Below are 16,152 nucleotides of genomic sequence, written 5' to 3'. Positions count from 1 at the left end.
CCAGAGCTGGGGGTGTGTTTACCGCCCTTTGGGGGCTTATGGAGCATCTTGGAGATGGGCTCTGAGCAAAGTTAGGGTTCCTCAGTAAGCAAGAAAAGCTGTTGATCAGACAGCTAACAGAGCCTGTTCACAAACACACTTTCCTACCCACTAAAATTCATGGAGCAAATCCCTTGGCTGTCATTCAAAGTCCTCCATTACCTAGACTCAGGCAATTTTTTTTGACTTTTTTCTCCCTAAACGTCCCCTAAATCTGGCCACTGAGGATCACTGTCTGCAGGACACACACAGCATGTACCTGTCTCGGCTTCACTGGGCCCCTCCTATTTTCTCTGCCCATCAAAATCCCACTCCTCTCTGAGGATCTGTCTTAAAAGCCACTTCTCACATGCAGCCGTCCACGGGCAGCTCATGGATCTCTCTCATTTTTTCCTTTGAATTTCTACAATATTGTATTTGGCTTTTCTTTGAGGTTCCTTGAGGTTACAGGACTGTGCAGAGTTATGGCTGTAGTCCCCCCTGGGCCTGGCACGCACTCACTGCCTAACTGCCTGCTGTCGGATGAATTATAACTTGACTAAACACCCTCTGGTTGTGTTCACAAAAAGCCGCATCTGTCTCCAAGAGCAAGGGGGGCACCGCTGACATCAGCCGCGTGGAGCACGAGTGTGCAGTTATGCACGATGGCGCCCTTGTCCGCACAGGTTTCAGATACTTAAGAAGAAAAGAAAGCAGATACTCTTCCTTGAAATGGGTGAAGTTTGTTTTCTGTATCAGCATCATCTTTGCCTCTCTACGTCTTTTTCATTTTTTTGGTGGGGGGGGGTATCTCCTGTATTGCCTCTCTCTCAGGTATGTCTCATGTTTGGATCTATTGATTTTGACTATGCTTTCCTGTCCTGTCCCCAGGTCATTTTTCCTGGGTCAGTGTTAATATTTTATACAGTAGCACTCCTGTCCTAACACCCCTGAGTGCACCTTCATACATCCTCTTTCTACTGTCAGTAACAGAAATTCTTATAATAGTGTGTGTTGTTGAAACGGATTCTCATGTTCATGGAGACCTTACTGTGGTGCACATTTATAGCAGAGAGAGGACCAGGTGGGGCCTGAACATGAACCACACTTAGCAGATGTTGACTTAGATGATAAATAAGCTATTTTTTGAAAAAAGATGCCATTAACCCTTGGAAAGCAACAATGATAATAATTTGAAAGAGTCTATCCATCAGAGTCTATCCAAAAAAAATTAAGCTGGAGTGAAGGGCAGAGGACCTCTTCTCTGTAAACCGAAGAGACTGGAGTTATCCCAGGGAGATGTTTGGAAACCAGTTTTCCGGGTTTCCGAAACGAGAGGCCAGGGTGAGCAAAGCGTGTGGCTGGATGCGTGCAACTCCTGTAGAAGCGAGAGGCAGATTTCGGGCTGTTCTGTAGTTAGTTATCTGGAATTTATGTCCGGTAGACACAGACCAGATGTGGATTAGTCTCTGGTGCTCCCCTGCTCTTGTTTTTCTGTAGTTCCCATGGTAACCCTTTCGTTTTCTTCTTTAAACAAGGGGGCGGCAAAGTTCCAGGCACAGAAGTAGAAGGGAAGAGCCGAGCTGTGCAGCACTTGGTGCACTAGGTGGCTCTCATGTGAACCTGCAGTTTTCCTGTTGACAGCATGGAGCTGCCCCAGTCACCTGTCATTTGGGGACAGAGGCTTTGTGGGTAAGCAGTGAGGAGAGCCTGTCTTTTTTCTGGAGTGATCTGGGCAGAAAGGGCATGAATAATACAGAGTAAGATTGAAAACATTATGAGCCAACCCATTGATCTGGTGTGCATACTTAAAGATGTCAATGTAAAGCATCCAGAAGAAGTGAAAGGCATCCCTTGTTCAGTCAACAATCTTAATTAAGCCTGAGTACGTTTGAGTTGCAGTGCTTATCGAATGAGATTTTCAATGTGTGTGATTTTTTATTCTCCCTAGAGAAATAAAGCTTGCTTTTCGGGGTCATACATTATTTATTTTACTCATGTAAAATGAAAACCTATTTGGGAATATATTGCATATTTTCAAGATTTCTAAAGTAGACTATGTGGACTATAATTAGATCCTATCTCAGTGATTTAGCACTCACAGCAGGAGCATCTGGCAAGTCTTTATGCCTTAGTACCACGGACCTCTCCCACCTAATGAGCTACCTCTGACCACATAGCACATTTGCTCTGATCTAAAAAACCAGATAGCTCTGATTATTAGATCTATTTAAAGAGTCAGCACAACTTAAGTGATCACCTGGTGCATCTCTTAGAAAGCAGAGTAATCGTGTTTTAATGAATGAACCTCACAGCTGCTCTTTCAGCTCTGGCTCTCTGGGTCAAGGTTCTCCAGGGTCCTGGTGAGCCTGAGAAGTCTGACCTTGAACTGTGTGAAATATAGCTGTACTTAAAGTTTAATACATATGCAGTATATCTTGAAAACAAGCTATTAAAAATTAAATATTATAAGGTACATATTTTACATTTTATGAGTATAAAAATTTGATGCCATATGTATTGTTTTAGAATTTATTTTTATGTGGACTAACTTTCCCACCCCAAGGGGAAACACTCTGGCATCATGACCTGTTTCCAGAACTTTCTACATATTCTTTATTGCAACCACATTACCAGCCCCATATTAAGTTACCTTTATACTATGCTTGAAAATTCAAATAACATATTCTGATTCCTAAATCATGATGGTTATGAAAAATGTATAACTACATAAAAACACTGCAGTGAAAGCTAAAATCCATGCGAAAAACATTTTTTTTGGAGTAAGCATTGAAAATTGTTTCTTAACATCTGGGTTTGGTGATCAGCCCAGTTTTTCTATTCCTTTGGGCTTTGAAGTGTAAAGAAACACATTCTTTTACTGGCTCCACTGTCTCAGTTCTGCCAGACAGTGTTTTGGAAGGGGACCCGCAGAGGTGCGCTGGCTGGTGGTCCTGTCCCCTCACCGCTGTTTCTGCCAGTGACGGGGACAGAGGATGACTGACACCGCTTCCTAGTGACGGCCCCTGGAAGGTCATCCACACTGTAGCTACTAAATAATAATCAGAATAATATCTACTTTCTTTCTGGGTAGTGCATCTAGAAAAACGAATCTTTTCTCACGTTATAATATTACCGACTTCCATAGTTTTATTATTTTTTCAGCTCCCTTATTTTTTTAAAGATTATTTATTTATTTATTCTTAGACAGAGGGGGAGGAAGAAAGAGACAGAGAGAAACATTGATGTGAGAGAGAAACAGCCATCGGTTGCTTCTGGTTTGTGCCCCAACTGGGGATGGAACTCAATACCCAGGCACGTGCCCTGATGGGGAATCAAACTGGTGACCTTTCACTTTGCGGGACGATGCCCAGCCCACTGAGCCGCACTGGTCAGGGCAACTCCTGTATTTTTTCATGTACTAGTTATTGTCAAGATGTATCCAGAGGCACCAAGCGCTTAGCTAGTACTGGCTTTATGACTCTGGATCTATATTGATGTATTACTATCCTGATATATTCATATCCTAACTGTAAAAGTTTGGAGAACTTCTTCAGGTGCCTTGCCCAGGGTGTTTTGAGCCCCTAAAGGAAATGCAATTAATTCTGAAGTCATCTTCCTTTTCCTTCTCGACGACGGTAACGGAGACAGTCGCAGCCCCCTGCACCTTCCCTGAGCCAGTCCACTGAACCTGGCCTCCGGGTCCGCCTCTGTACCCCTAGTCAAGTCCTTGGTCTGCCTGCCAAACCAGATTCCTCACTTAAACGCTACTATGTAGAAATTCTGGTGACACCCTGAACGGTGATGGCAGACACCTCAGAGGAGAGAGTACCAGCACTTTAATGGGAAGGAATGGGAATGTTTCGGTGACCGCTGCAGGTCTTTGAAGACGTCACTTGTTTATCCAAAGTGGGCTTCACTGTGTAGTCTGAAACCCCTACACAACTCATCACCAACGCCACCCTCCATGAGGCCCTTGTGTCTCATCTGCACCGTGGGGTTGTTACACATTTGCCTCACCAGGCTGCCGTGAATCGATGCATGGAGGCCGTTCGGCCAATGGCTTGCACCTACACGTTTGTGGATGCTTCTTTCCTCGTTCCTAAATCCCAGCCGAGTTGCTGTGAGGATTTCATGCCACAACGATGACCGACTCAATCTGGTGTAGGGGTGGGGACAGAGCCCCCTGAGTTCCCAGGGCAGTCTGGGTTGGAAGGAGGATAGACCAGGTGGGCTGGGCAGTTGGTGAAAAGCGAGAAATTTTTCCAGGGTGCTGCCGCAGGGAAGTAACTGCTTACTGGATGCTTCAGGACCGCCTATTGCCTCTAGGACTTCTACCCCACGCTCATCTAAAGTCTGGTGCCCCCAATCTCCCAGATGGGGGCTTTGTGCATTCTGACGGCCAGGCAGCAGAAGGAGCTCCGCCAGGGACTGGTTTCTACCTCCGGTTCTGCTCTGATGGCTCAGGGGAGGGGGCTCAGCGGAGGGGCCTCCGCAAGTTGCATCTGTAGGACTGGAGAGTTGACCTCACCTGACCTAACACTGATTCCTCTGAGTCTCCTTCGTTATCCTGAGAATTGGGGATCACAATTCTCCCAAACTCCCTCCTCCTCCAAAAAGTGCTGGAGCAAATATTTACAACTAAAAGGCATCCAAGGGTGCGTGCTTGTGCCTGTGCGTTTTTTGTGTGTGGCTTTTAGTGCTCAGTAACACCCCGCTTACCTGTTTTCCATTCTTATCCCGCTTCCTTTCCTAGGCCTCCCACAAGGACCATCAGGGGTCTCTGCATACATTACTTCCCCAGGGTGGCAGGGTCTCAGGGCTAAAGGGGTTCTGACCTTCGTCGTAAATAAAGGCTCCCTGGTGAAAGCGTTATAACTAACCAGCGTCGCAAAGACACAGACTACAGACCAAATTCTCCAAGGTCCAATTTACAAAGTTTTTGTGAGCAAGTCGACCCACAGACGGGAGAGCAGCCCAATGAGGGCAAAAGAAAAGAGCAGGACCGGGGCGATGGGGGCCTGGGGAACTCGCTCTTGAAAGAGGGAGGACCACATAATTGTGCTGTAGGCACCTGACCACCCCTCTCCCGGGGCACCGGCCGCGCGCCTGTGTCCTAGCCCCTTCCCTCAACTTTTCCGGATCTCAGTGACCAGTCACGTGCAAAACCGCCCACCTGCAGGGGACCCCGGTCTGCGGGAGTTCCCCGTTCAGAGCGCTGACAGGCTTCGGCCAGGGCGCCCCGCTCCGAGCGGGCAGAGGGACGCCCTGCGGAGGGCGCCGGCGAAGCAGGTGGACGCAGCGGAGCGCGACCCCCGCCGGCGCTGCAGCGCGGCTCGCGGCCCCCGGCCCCCGCCCGGCGGCGAGCGCTGGGGCTCGGCTGTGGTTCCGCCCGCCCGCCGCCGCCGTCGCCGCCACGGCTCCCCGCCCCTCCGGGTCCCCGGAGGCTCCTCGGCTGCCGGAGCTGGAGGTGGAGTCGAGCCCCCGCCGGCCGCGCAGGAGGGAAAGTTCGGCGGCGCGGAAGCAGCAGGAGCCGGCGGGCAGCCCGGGGGGCGCCACGGGTGAGCGGGGTCCCCCTTCCCGGCCGGCGGGCGTGGCGCGCCGCGCGGGGGCGTTGGTGCGGCTTCCTCGGAATCTCCAGCCCGCGACCTCGGGGAGGCTCGTGCGGCCGGGAGGAAGGTGCGGCGCCCGGCCTGCCGTCGTCCTGCGCGCGGGGGCTGCGGGCGTAGGTGCCGGGTGGGCGCTCCGGGCGGCTCGGCCCGAGAGGGCGCGGCGCCCCCAGGGGTCGCACTGGGGCCCGGGATGAGGGCTTCCAGGGAGGGTCCCGGCCGCGGCCGCGCCGGGCGTCACTTGGCTCCACCAGTCTTTCTCGTGGCCTTTAGCTGTTTAATGAGTTTCTCCTACACCCACGAAAAAGTGGCCTCGATGCACGGCCTCGGGGCTACTTTGCGGGTATTGGCGTTATTTTCGCCGCTATGGAGAGGGCGGAGGGGGCGTGCGGAGGCGGCCGGTGGGCAGCGGGCCCTCCTCTCTTGGCCCCAGGCCGTGGTCATCGGGGCCCAGGATACCCCGAGGAAGTGTTTTTGTGGGGTCAGCGAGGGAAGCTGTTGGAGGGCACGGGGTGGGGGTACCGGGGTTTGCCCGGCCTGGGCGGGAGGAAAGCTGTACAAAGAGAAGGCAAAGTTGTCGTTTCCGCGACACTTCCTGCACCTGCACTCCCGCCAGTGATTTTCGAAGTTATCTTTTCATCAATGAGCAAAGAAAGATGATGGGAGAGGAAACGATTTCAACAGAACTGTGCACGCCGAAACAGTGAGCTTTGGTAAACACTAATAAACGACAGAGCGTCTATTTCGCAAACCCGATTTTATTCTGATTTCAAAGCCTCAGACTAGCCTTAACTTAAGCCTTAATTTAAATGTCATTAGATGGGGCTAGATGATAAAGATAATTAACTGTTCTTTCACCTCTTTTTACTAGAAATTTAAATGTAAGTCTACCAGATTTCTTGGATTTTGTTAACAGTGCTCATACAAGAAAGTCATAATTATCTTAATGTTATTTGTAACAATGAGCATTAATGAGCCCTGTGCGGTGCCATCACGTTGCTAATTGGGAGGAGAAAAGTCTCTCCACTGCAAACAGAATAAAGCGAAAACGAAAGCCCGAGTCACAACAAGGGGCCTGAGGACGTGTGGTCGTGCAGAATGGGGTATGGGGTTTTATGTGGTGTACCCAGAGAACGGCAGCTCCCCGACAGCAAGGGGAGCCCACTGCGGGAGCCCAGCAGCTGTTTCACGATACAGTTCCTCTACGTGGAACTGCCTCGCTGGGTGTACTCCAGATTACACAGTGCAGTTCATCGTTGTGCCCCACGTCTCCTACGTCTGTTTGCAAACTGTGTCCGTGGGGTTCAAAGCAAAGAGCCATCCCAGATCCCTGGGTCCCAGGGGCCTCTCCCACGTGTTAACTGTGTGACCAAGTGGAGGCGCTTCTTTCCCAGTCTTGCTTTTCCACGTGCTGTGACGCTGGTCACATTCCTCACCTGGAGGACAGGAGAGGCAGGACGAAAGGACATTCAGGAGCTCAGTCCAGTGTCTGGAGCCCCCCATAGCAGTTTTGTCTGCGTGGCCTCTTGTCTTTTGCCGTCTTTTATTTTGTAGTTGTCCCCAACTCTGGCCTATTTCAACATTTTCTTTTAAATTTAAAATTCATTCTTCTTTGCAATCAATCTTACTTGTCATTCATTTATCCAATTATGATTTGTTCAAGAACCTCAGATGCTGCCCTGTGTAGGCATTTGGCAATGAGGAGCCGAGGCTTTGAGGTTGGGGTGGGCGATACTCGAGGCTTTTCCTGTTGATGAGAATCCGTCATAGGGTCGGTCCTATGATGATAAATTGTATGTGCCGGTCTTCACCTTGCCCGAGCTCTGTCCTCCGTGTGATGCTATTACACTGGAAGAAATCCAGGGACACTCTGGGAGGGTACTCATTTCTCCGTGCCCAGCCCAGGGCCTGGCAGTGTGTTGGGCTTAATAAATATTTGTTGCTTTGAAATACAAAATGTAATGGAGCTATTCATCAGGTCCCATTTTTCTTCTTCTTCTTTTTTATAATATTCCTGATGAAAGAACCTTGGGATTCTGAATGATAGCCCTACTATATTTCAGGGCTAATAGAGGTTATTAAAGAAGCAAACTCAGGTAGGCTTTATTACCTATTGATTTTGCCCTTGTGATGAAGCAGTCTTATAAAATGGATAAGGCCAAGCTGCAGCGACGGCCTCACCACTAGGGGCCTCCTCTGCCTCGTCTATCTCCCCAGGCTGGCATTTACTGCCGGTGTTCTGTTCTTTAAGGCAGTGGAGGAGTTTAACTTCCTGGGTGCTCGACATGGAATACTTTATTAGAAAAGAGCAGCGTTGTGTGAAAAGCATTACCAAAGGTCTAAAAGTAAATGAAAGCGGCCTTAAATGACAGATAAGGCACCCTTTTGGAATAACTTTTGACTTAAAGGCTTAAAGGAGATTGAAGAATTGGGCTTTTTCACTCTACACATCCTTATATTCAAATATATGGTGAAAAAACTTTCTAAAAATCAAATATGGGGTTTTGATCTAGTATTTTCAAACTTTTTTTGTGTGCCTTTCATGGAGCTTAGTTTTATTTATTTTATTTTAGAGAAAGGGGAATGGAGGGAGAAAGAGAGGGAGAGAAACATCAATCAGTTGCCTCTTGTAGCGGGAGACCAAACCCACAACCAGGAATCGAACGGGCGATGCCTGGCAAAGCCACCCCGGTCAGGGCGCTTCTTTTCTCTGTTAGAATGGCATTGTTTCCTGACAGGTGCCTGTAGCACTAACGACAATATGAATTTTGTTGCAGAGAAAAAAGAATTTTATCTGGTCAGTGAAAACTCCCAGTATCTTTTCTTTATCTAAATGTGGGCCACATTGAACTCCACCTTTAAGAAAATGTTTTATACTCCAAGATGCAAAAAACAAAACCCCTCTTATTTTTTAATTTTAATTTGAACAAGGTTAGTCAGGCTTGAGACTATGGAACAACTTGGGGGTGTGTTGGTGTTTTTCTTTGTCAGCTATAACTTGCTGTTGGGTGGAAAAAGTACTGACAATGTATGCCAGCAGACATTATTACTGCAAATACTGTTTGCACATGAGCGAGAGAATACTATCTATTTTCAATAGATATTTTGGCACTGAAATTTAATTCCAGTGCCACACCGAACACTGTGAATCTCTAAAGTAAAATGAACAACAGTGAGAGAAGCGTTCGGGGCATCGTGGGCCCGTAACCTCGCCAAGGGCTTTCTCCTCTCAGCAGACCGACCGCCTCTGAGTTCAGAAACTGATCACGCCTCCAGTTCTGGTTTCCACATGGTGGGACCTTAAAACAAGGCAATCTGATTGTTGCTGTTTTTCTATCCCGGTCTGGGTCAGTACTCTTTAGGGAACTGGGTAAGAGGAGTCACTTTTGTGTGAAGGTCGCAGATAATTTTTGTCACTTCCCTCTAATTAAGCTCACTTTTTGGGATTATTTTCAGGATTCCTAGCATACTGAAGATTATACAGATCCCGTTTGCATAAAGTAATGCTTCTCAAGAACTGAAAACATATTGCTTTCGTCCTCAGACATCGACTAGCGAAGGCCAGGCATCTCCCTGCTTCTCTCTTCTTCCCAGAAAGAAGCCGAGTCCAAGCCAAAAGGAGATGTATAAACTGTGTGCAGAACAGGGCGTTTCAGTGTGGACGAGAGCCCTCGAGCTGACCAAGGTTGTGGATGCTGTCGGTGGCAGGGGATGAACAGGTCTTTCCATACACAGGAGTCATTTTTAGGGACCTGCACTTGGGAAGTGCGACCTGCACGGTCCGTTCACTAGAATTGGCAAGGAAATGTTGACCCTCTTACTTAGTGAAAATATCACTTTGCTGCACAGGTAATTTTTGTTGTTGTTTTTAGACAATGCAAAATATAACATTTGGTTATCCCGGGGTCATGTCTGATACTTTGTTTTATTTTCACCCACAGGGGCATTTGAGTTGATGGAGGAAAAGGGAAGCAGGAAGCAGGGTGGAGGTGGACAGGAATTGTGTATTTATACCGAACAGGAGGGCCTGCTAATCTTTGGGTTCCCAAAGCACTTAGGTACACACTGTGAAGCTTAATAATAGGTGTTGTTCACTGGTGACTTTGGGATTACTCATCTACTCTGGTAATGAAATTGCAGTCACGTGCCACATGAGGTTTTGGTCAATGACAGACCGAATATGTGACGGTGGTCCTTTAAGATTGTAATGGAGCTGAAGAATTCCTATTGCCTAGTGATATGTAGCTGTAGTAACATCCTCGTGTAACGCATTACTTGTGTGTTTGTGGTGATGCTGGTGTGAACAGACCTGCTGGGCTGCCAGGCGTGTGAGGGTTACAGTAGTGTGCTCTGCCATCGAGGTTTGTGTTAGAGTGCTCTGTGATGTTCGCACGATGACAGAGTCTCCCAATGAAAATTTCTCATGCTGCATCCCCGTCATTCAGTGGTACATGATTGTCCTAAAATGATGTTCTTCCGCTTAGGTCCTAGGTACGCTCAAAAGTGACTTTCTACTTCTGTCTTCCATTTGTAAGAAACTTGTTGAAGTTAATGCATCAATTCACATGGAAACAGGGCACTGCTGGCCCACCAAGTGCCCTTTGTGGTGGACTGTCCTGTGTCAGGGTGCGTGGTGTGGTAAGCAGCGCGTGGACTGGACTTCAGTCCCACTCACCTCCCACTGGGCACTCTTGTGTGGCATGGTCATCACAACCTGTGTGATGCTCTTGTCTGCAAAAGTGGTCAGAACAGTGCTTGGCACATAGTCAGTGAGAAACGTATCACTGCCTGTCATCCTCATCATATCATCACTAGTGGTGGCATTGCTTTCCGGGTAGATCTTTCTAGTAATCACAGTAACCTAGACCAGAGGATTCGGGTGAATTTAGAGCTTTTAATAATGTTTGCAAAAGCAAGGAATTCATTTCAGGTTTCTTGTTGCACTTCCATTTCAGTTCTTCTCTCCACGTGGTAGGAGTGGCCAACACCTGTGGAGCACTTACCCACCTGGCAGCCGCTCTGCCCAGTGTAGGCTGTGAGTTACTCATTTAATCCGTGCAGCCAGTGTAGGAAGTGACACTGTTACTACCTGCATTTTACAGATGGGAAAGCCCAGGTTGGGAGAGGTGAGTTACTTGCCCAAGGTCAGCTTGTAAGCAGTAGACCTTGAGTCTCTGGCTGCTTGGCGCCACCACTGGGGCTCATGTCTTGTCCAGCACAGATCCTCATTGAACGGGCAGCCCAGAAAATGCTATAGAGTTCTAAGGGTTAACGAAACGTGAAGACATTGATTTTCCTTAGAATATTGTATTTGTATCCATTTCTGGGTATGATGGAGCGAGGTGACAAGTGAATTTTTATCAGTGGGTCTGCTTCAGCACTTTTTATTTATAGATTTTTATATGCAGCTTTTCCTAGCAGCTCAAAATACAGTACAATGTAGTGCAACTTATTTACATACAACATGTAACTTTTTTTATCAAGGCACTTTGCAGGCGATTTACAAGCAGAATATATGAATAAAATCAGGTGGGTTGCAGAATATTAAGGTATGAAGGCTGGAGTCAACCATTTATGCATTCACTTAACAAATGCAGGGTGGGGCAAATGTAGGTTTACAGTTGTTTGTATGGAAGATGGTACAATAATTAATAGTACCACAAGAATAAACTCTGTGTTTTGCACACTCACAAGCATAAACCTACTTTTGCTCACCCTGTATTTATTACTTGCCCCCTATACGAAGGCACTTTGCTAGACACTACAGAGATGTCAAGGTGGGAAGACTGCGGTAGACAGGAAGGCATTCATGCCTTTGGAGCGGGGCAGTCCTGGAGTTTGAACCCCAGCTCTACCACTTACCGACTGAGAGTCCTGGTCCCATCACCGATCATCTTGAGGCTTAGTGTCCTCATGCACTTAACAGAGATGGTCATACCTTAAGACTGTTGCAAAAATTGAATGAGATGCATAGGGAAGCTCCAGGCCACCAGAAGTAGGAGGTGGCGGTGCTGCCTTTCCTGTTCTTCCTCTTCGTCTGTCTCTTCTCACTTGCTCCCTTCATCCCTCTCCCTCTCCTGCTCCCACACTTGTGGGGTGGTAGAGATAAAGATATCTAAAATCCATGCTGGACTGCGATGAATTCATTTAAAACGTTACTTTCTAGTCCTTCCTCTTGGGACTGTGACAGAACTGGAGTGGTGCGGAGTGACATGTGAGCTGGTGCCAGGGTAGGGTTCCCACCCCCTGGGCCGTTACCCAGGCTGGCCAGAAGCAGAGGGATCCCAGGAGGCACGGCATCTTGGAGGCCAAGACAGGTGCCTGGGGTGACAAATAAGGTTTGGGTCCAAAAGGTGCTGGTGAGGCTATTTGGGGGAGTGGCCAAGAACTCAGGTTTCATGGAAATTGGAACAAGCCAGAAACAGAAAGTTGAGGTGGGTCTAATGGGAAGGGTTTGGGATCTAGGTGGAGAGCAAGGTGGGAATATGAGCAGCTTATTTTTGAGGGCATGAGGTGGGGGGTCAATGGCTCAGATGTGCAGCTCCAGGCAGGGTGGGCTCTGCCGAAGGTTAAGGAGAGGTCTGCATCCCCCAGGGGGTGCTTGCTCTGTGCTTCTGGCTTCCCAGTCTCCTGCTGCAGCGTTTTGCCAAAAGCAATGCATCCTCTCTCAGCAAGGAGCTGAGTCAAAATGATTAGTTGTTGCCAGTTCCCACTCCAGATCTTCAAGGAGTAGCTGGTGTCAGGAAAATAAACCTTTTAAATTTTTTTTCCAGGTGGAGATTTGGTTAAATACACAGTGAGGCAGAGAGCCAGGTCCAAGGGGCTCCTGCAGGGGGTCCCGCTGGCATTTCTGTAGAGTGGGCTGGGTCGTGAGATCAGAAGATGTTTTTAGAGAGATGCTCCTGGTGGTTTTGTGATAATGAGCTGCCTTGTTTTATGTCCAGGGTGGACGCTGTGGGTGGTAGGGAGGGAACGAGGGTTTTACCAAATCATTACAGTACAGCACTGCCTGCCTCAGCCAGGGAGCAGGATACGTTGACTCACTGTTTATGGTGCCTCAGCACATAGGCACACAACCAGCCGTTCTGTGAATAAGCAAACAGAACCTGCCCAGGTACGCGAGAGAAGGTTGATTCAGGGTTTTGTAAAAAACGCAAAAAATTCAAAAATGGTCTTGAATTGGGAATAGTTTAAAGCAAGTCACCGTAATTTTCAACAGCCCACTTTATAGACTTAATAGAGTGCCGGAAAGTGAAATGAGCAAGCCAATGTGAAGAAAACAACACAAAGATAGCTCTGTAGAAGGAGGCCTAGCCCTTGAAATGAAAGCCAAGTTAGATCGGATGGTTTTGGGGGAGAACAGCGGAATGAACGCATGCCAAGCGCTGTAAAAAGTGAGAAAATAGGGGAACCGAATGAGGAAGCACCTGGCTGTGAGTGGGCCCGGGCTCACTTCACTGGGCCAGTTCACCCAGTTTCACAACTTCCCTCTCTCTCAGCTGTGATCTCAGATGAGTTGCTTACCGTATTTTGCTGTGTATAATGCCCACTTTTTTTGCTCGAATTTTTGAGGGAAAAATGAGGGCACACATTATACATGGGTAGTACCTGAAACACCTGGTATCTGTTCTTGTGTTTTGGAATGATTTGATACATAAAATTTCTTGTACCATAATGTATGTTCAAAAATAAATGCTAAAATTTCTTTAGTATACAAAAAGCAAGTATCTAAATATAAATAAATAAATAATAGAGTTAATAAAAATGAAAATGAAAGATTTTTTTTCCTGAAAGTTTGGGCCTAAAACTTGGGTGCACATTATATACAAGAATGCATTATACACCGTAAAATACAGTCATTCTTGAGATCTCAAGTTTTCTCATCTGTAAAATGAGGGCCGTCGTGCCTATCTTATTGGGCAGCTTGCTGGTGGACTTAGAGAATGTACATAAACTGCTTAGCACATGGTCACAGGAAGGAAGTGTGGAAGAGAACACAATATCCCAGGCACATTGAAGACTAGGAGGAGTGGTCTCTATTTGTTGGCTCTGGACCTTAACTCTTCTAATTCTGTTCTTAGATAGTTTTTTAACGTCTTAAGTTCTAGATGATCATCATAAAATGAGTCTTGAACATCCACTGTGTACGTATCACTTGAGAAAGTCCCTTAGTTTGGAAACGAACCCAGAAAACCACCCTTGGTATCTTTATGTAGCTTACAGTCTTGGACCGAGGAGAGTGAGGCAGTGGGCGGGGCTTGATGTTAAAGAATGAATCTCTGATCTCCCCGGCTGCTTTAATTAGCTGTCCAAAGGATAGTAGTTGTTCTTTTATTTGTCATTCACCCTATATACAAATGGAGAGGAAATAAATACGTCTTGGGCTTCCATAGACATAAGTAACTCAAAATACCCAGGGTATTTTTGGATATATTATTTACATAGAAATAAGATTGATGTAAGTATGTTTGCAGCTGCGTAATGGGGAAAGAAGGGAGGAGACTTGTGCTTCGGGCAGATATTTCTTTGGATGTACCTATGACCTGCGAGTTCTGGTTTCTATCTAAAGTATGTTCTTTGGTGGGGCGGTTCCTTTTGTTTTTTTTTTCACCAAACTCATGGCCGTTAGATTTCTGGGGCCTATAGATTTCTGGCCCTGAATCACAGGAGAGAGCTGAGTTTGAGGGTTTTTTATTTTTAATATCTCCTCCAGGTGGAGGTATAGACAATTGCTAGAGAAGGTGACTGGCTGACTGCAAAGCTGAATGAAGGATTCCAAAGCTGAGTCATTCTGTGGCCATAAGTAAGTTCTTAAAGTAGGAATTTAATCATTTCGACTCAGGGGCCATTTGAATGCAAATGAATGAAATTTATGGACTGTGAATGAATTCATCAATCCAAATAGTGGCTGAAGCCAACATCTGAGCGTAAAATTCGTTACTTTGTTGGATCCGATTCAACATCTTGGGTCTTGGATTGTCTGAAAAGTGTTTTTTCTTTGTAGAGAGTGTTTTATTCACTTAAGTAATTAAACATCCTGAGGATTTTTTCCGTGAATAACTCGGGTACTCAGGAGAACTTATCCAGTTTTACTGGAATTACCTTTTCGTCTTCCTCTGACAGTGCGTCTGGGTCAGAATGGGCCTGGGCTGAGGGTAGTGTGGACAGCAGAGGCCAGGGGAACACCTCTGTGGACCCTCCAGGCAGAGAAGTGACTTCGAGTTCATGTTCTGATGGAAACGAGCTAGGAGGAGATGCAGGAACTGCAGGCTTCTTGGTTTCTCTGCCACTTAAGACCAACCGTGGAAATGATCTGCTCACTGACGACCAGGACTGTGATTTCTTTCCCATCCCCCCAAAATGGGGAGTTTTGTTGCTGACCACACGGTAGCCAGTGGGTGTTGGAACTTTTCACTGGGGTGGGGCAGGTGGGGGGTGGATGTGGGTCCTTTATAGAACCCTCCGGTGCCTGAGGAGGTGCATGCTCTGCTTGTGATGGTCCAGCCTGGGGTGAAGGTGCACGGGAGGCGCCGGCTTCTTTAAACTCCTTTCCATGGTCCCCACAAGTGACTGTTTGATTATTTTGGGGGTAAATGTCACACAGGTGTGGAATGGACAAGTATTACTGCTACTGTTGATCACTTGGAAATGAGGGTCAGAGAATACATGGAGAAGCTTTGAATAAAGCTGGCAACATTGACTTATTTTATTTCTCTAGATTAGAAATCTTTGAAAAGGCAATATTGTGCATTTGAAAGGGACACTTGGGCCCCGGAGAATTTGTAGATCCCACTACGTAGTCTGGACAATGACTTGTTGGAATTCGAAGTGACGGGAGGACCACTGGTTAGCACGATTACATCAACAAAAACAGTACTGTCTGAGATCATTAGGTCTAGCGTTCGTCTTTTGCAGAAATAGTAGCATGTTTAAGATCATTTCGATGGTCTTCATAATCAGTTATCTTCGTGTTTTGCAAATGAACAGAAAGAAGCCCAGAGAGGTGAAGTGACTTAATTAAGAGGACCCAGCTACTTAGTGGGATGACATTGTTGGGGATGGAACCCAGGTCCTGTGTGTTCAGTGCTGCTCTGGATGGGCCACATGGCATCCTTAGTACCATAGCCGCGGGCAGGCCATTTCCGGGTCCCCTTCAGCGATGCCACCTACACAAAGCTCTGCTCTCAGAATCTGCTGAGAAGGTGGTTATGAAGCTTCTGCCATGTGCCTGGCATCGTGCTCAGTACTAGAGGAAAATATAGGAGTTTCTGACCTTAAGGAACTCACCGTAGAGTGGAATACAGAGTAGGATATATTATCCAGTGATGGCTTAATGACATGTGGAACATCTCCCCTGGGGATGGCAAGCTTTCAGTGCCTACTTCAAAGCCAAGGGGATTTTATTTCCTGTTGATTTTAGAACATCAGAAATGGAAACAATGGCCATAAGCTTCATGAATCAAATCAACTCTAAATGATCTCAGCTTCATCTGTAAACATACGGCTAGTAAATTAAAACTTGAAA

At 47.0% G+C, this 16,152-nt stretch overlaps 1 protein-coding gene across 2 annotated transcripts in view; it reads left to right on the top strand.

Moving 5' to 3' along the window:
* The first annotated feature begins 5,439 nt into the window (after positions 1–5,439).
* The window catches only part of CSGALNACT1 (chondroitin sulfate N-acetylgalactosaminyltransferase 1), a 305,921-nt gene continuing 295,208 nt past the window's right edge, over positions 5,440–16,152 (top strand). For both annotated transcript variants that reach the window (XM_037161256.2, XM_053660022.1), the window contains exon 1: positions 5,440–5,579. The gene's annotated coding sequence lies outside the window, so the exon portion shown is untranslated. The remainder of the gene's footprint in view (positions 5,580–16,152) is intronic.

This window comes from Artibeus jamaicensis, unplaced genomic scaffold (assembly GCF_021234435.1).
Source record: "Artibeus jamaicensis isolate MK-2021 breed Jamaican fruit bat unplaced genomic scaffold, CSHL_Jam_final scaffold_833, whole genome shotgun sequence".
Lineage (NCBI taxonomy): Eukaryota > Metazoa > Chordata > Mammalia > Chiroptera > Phyllostomidae > Artibeus > Artibeus jamaicensis.
Note: the sequence above shows the minus strand (reverse complement) of the source record. Positions and strands in the feature narration are given on the sequence as shown.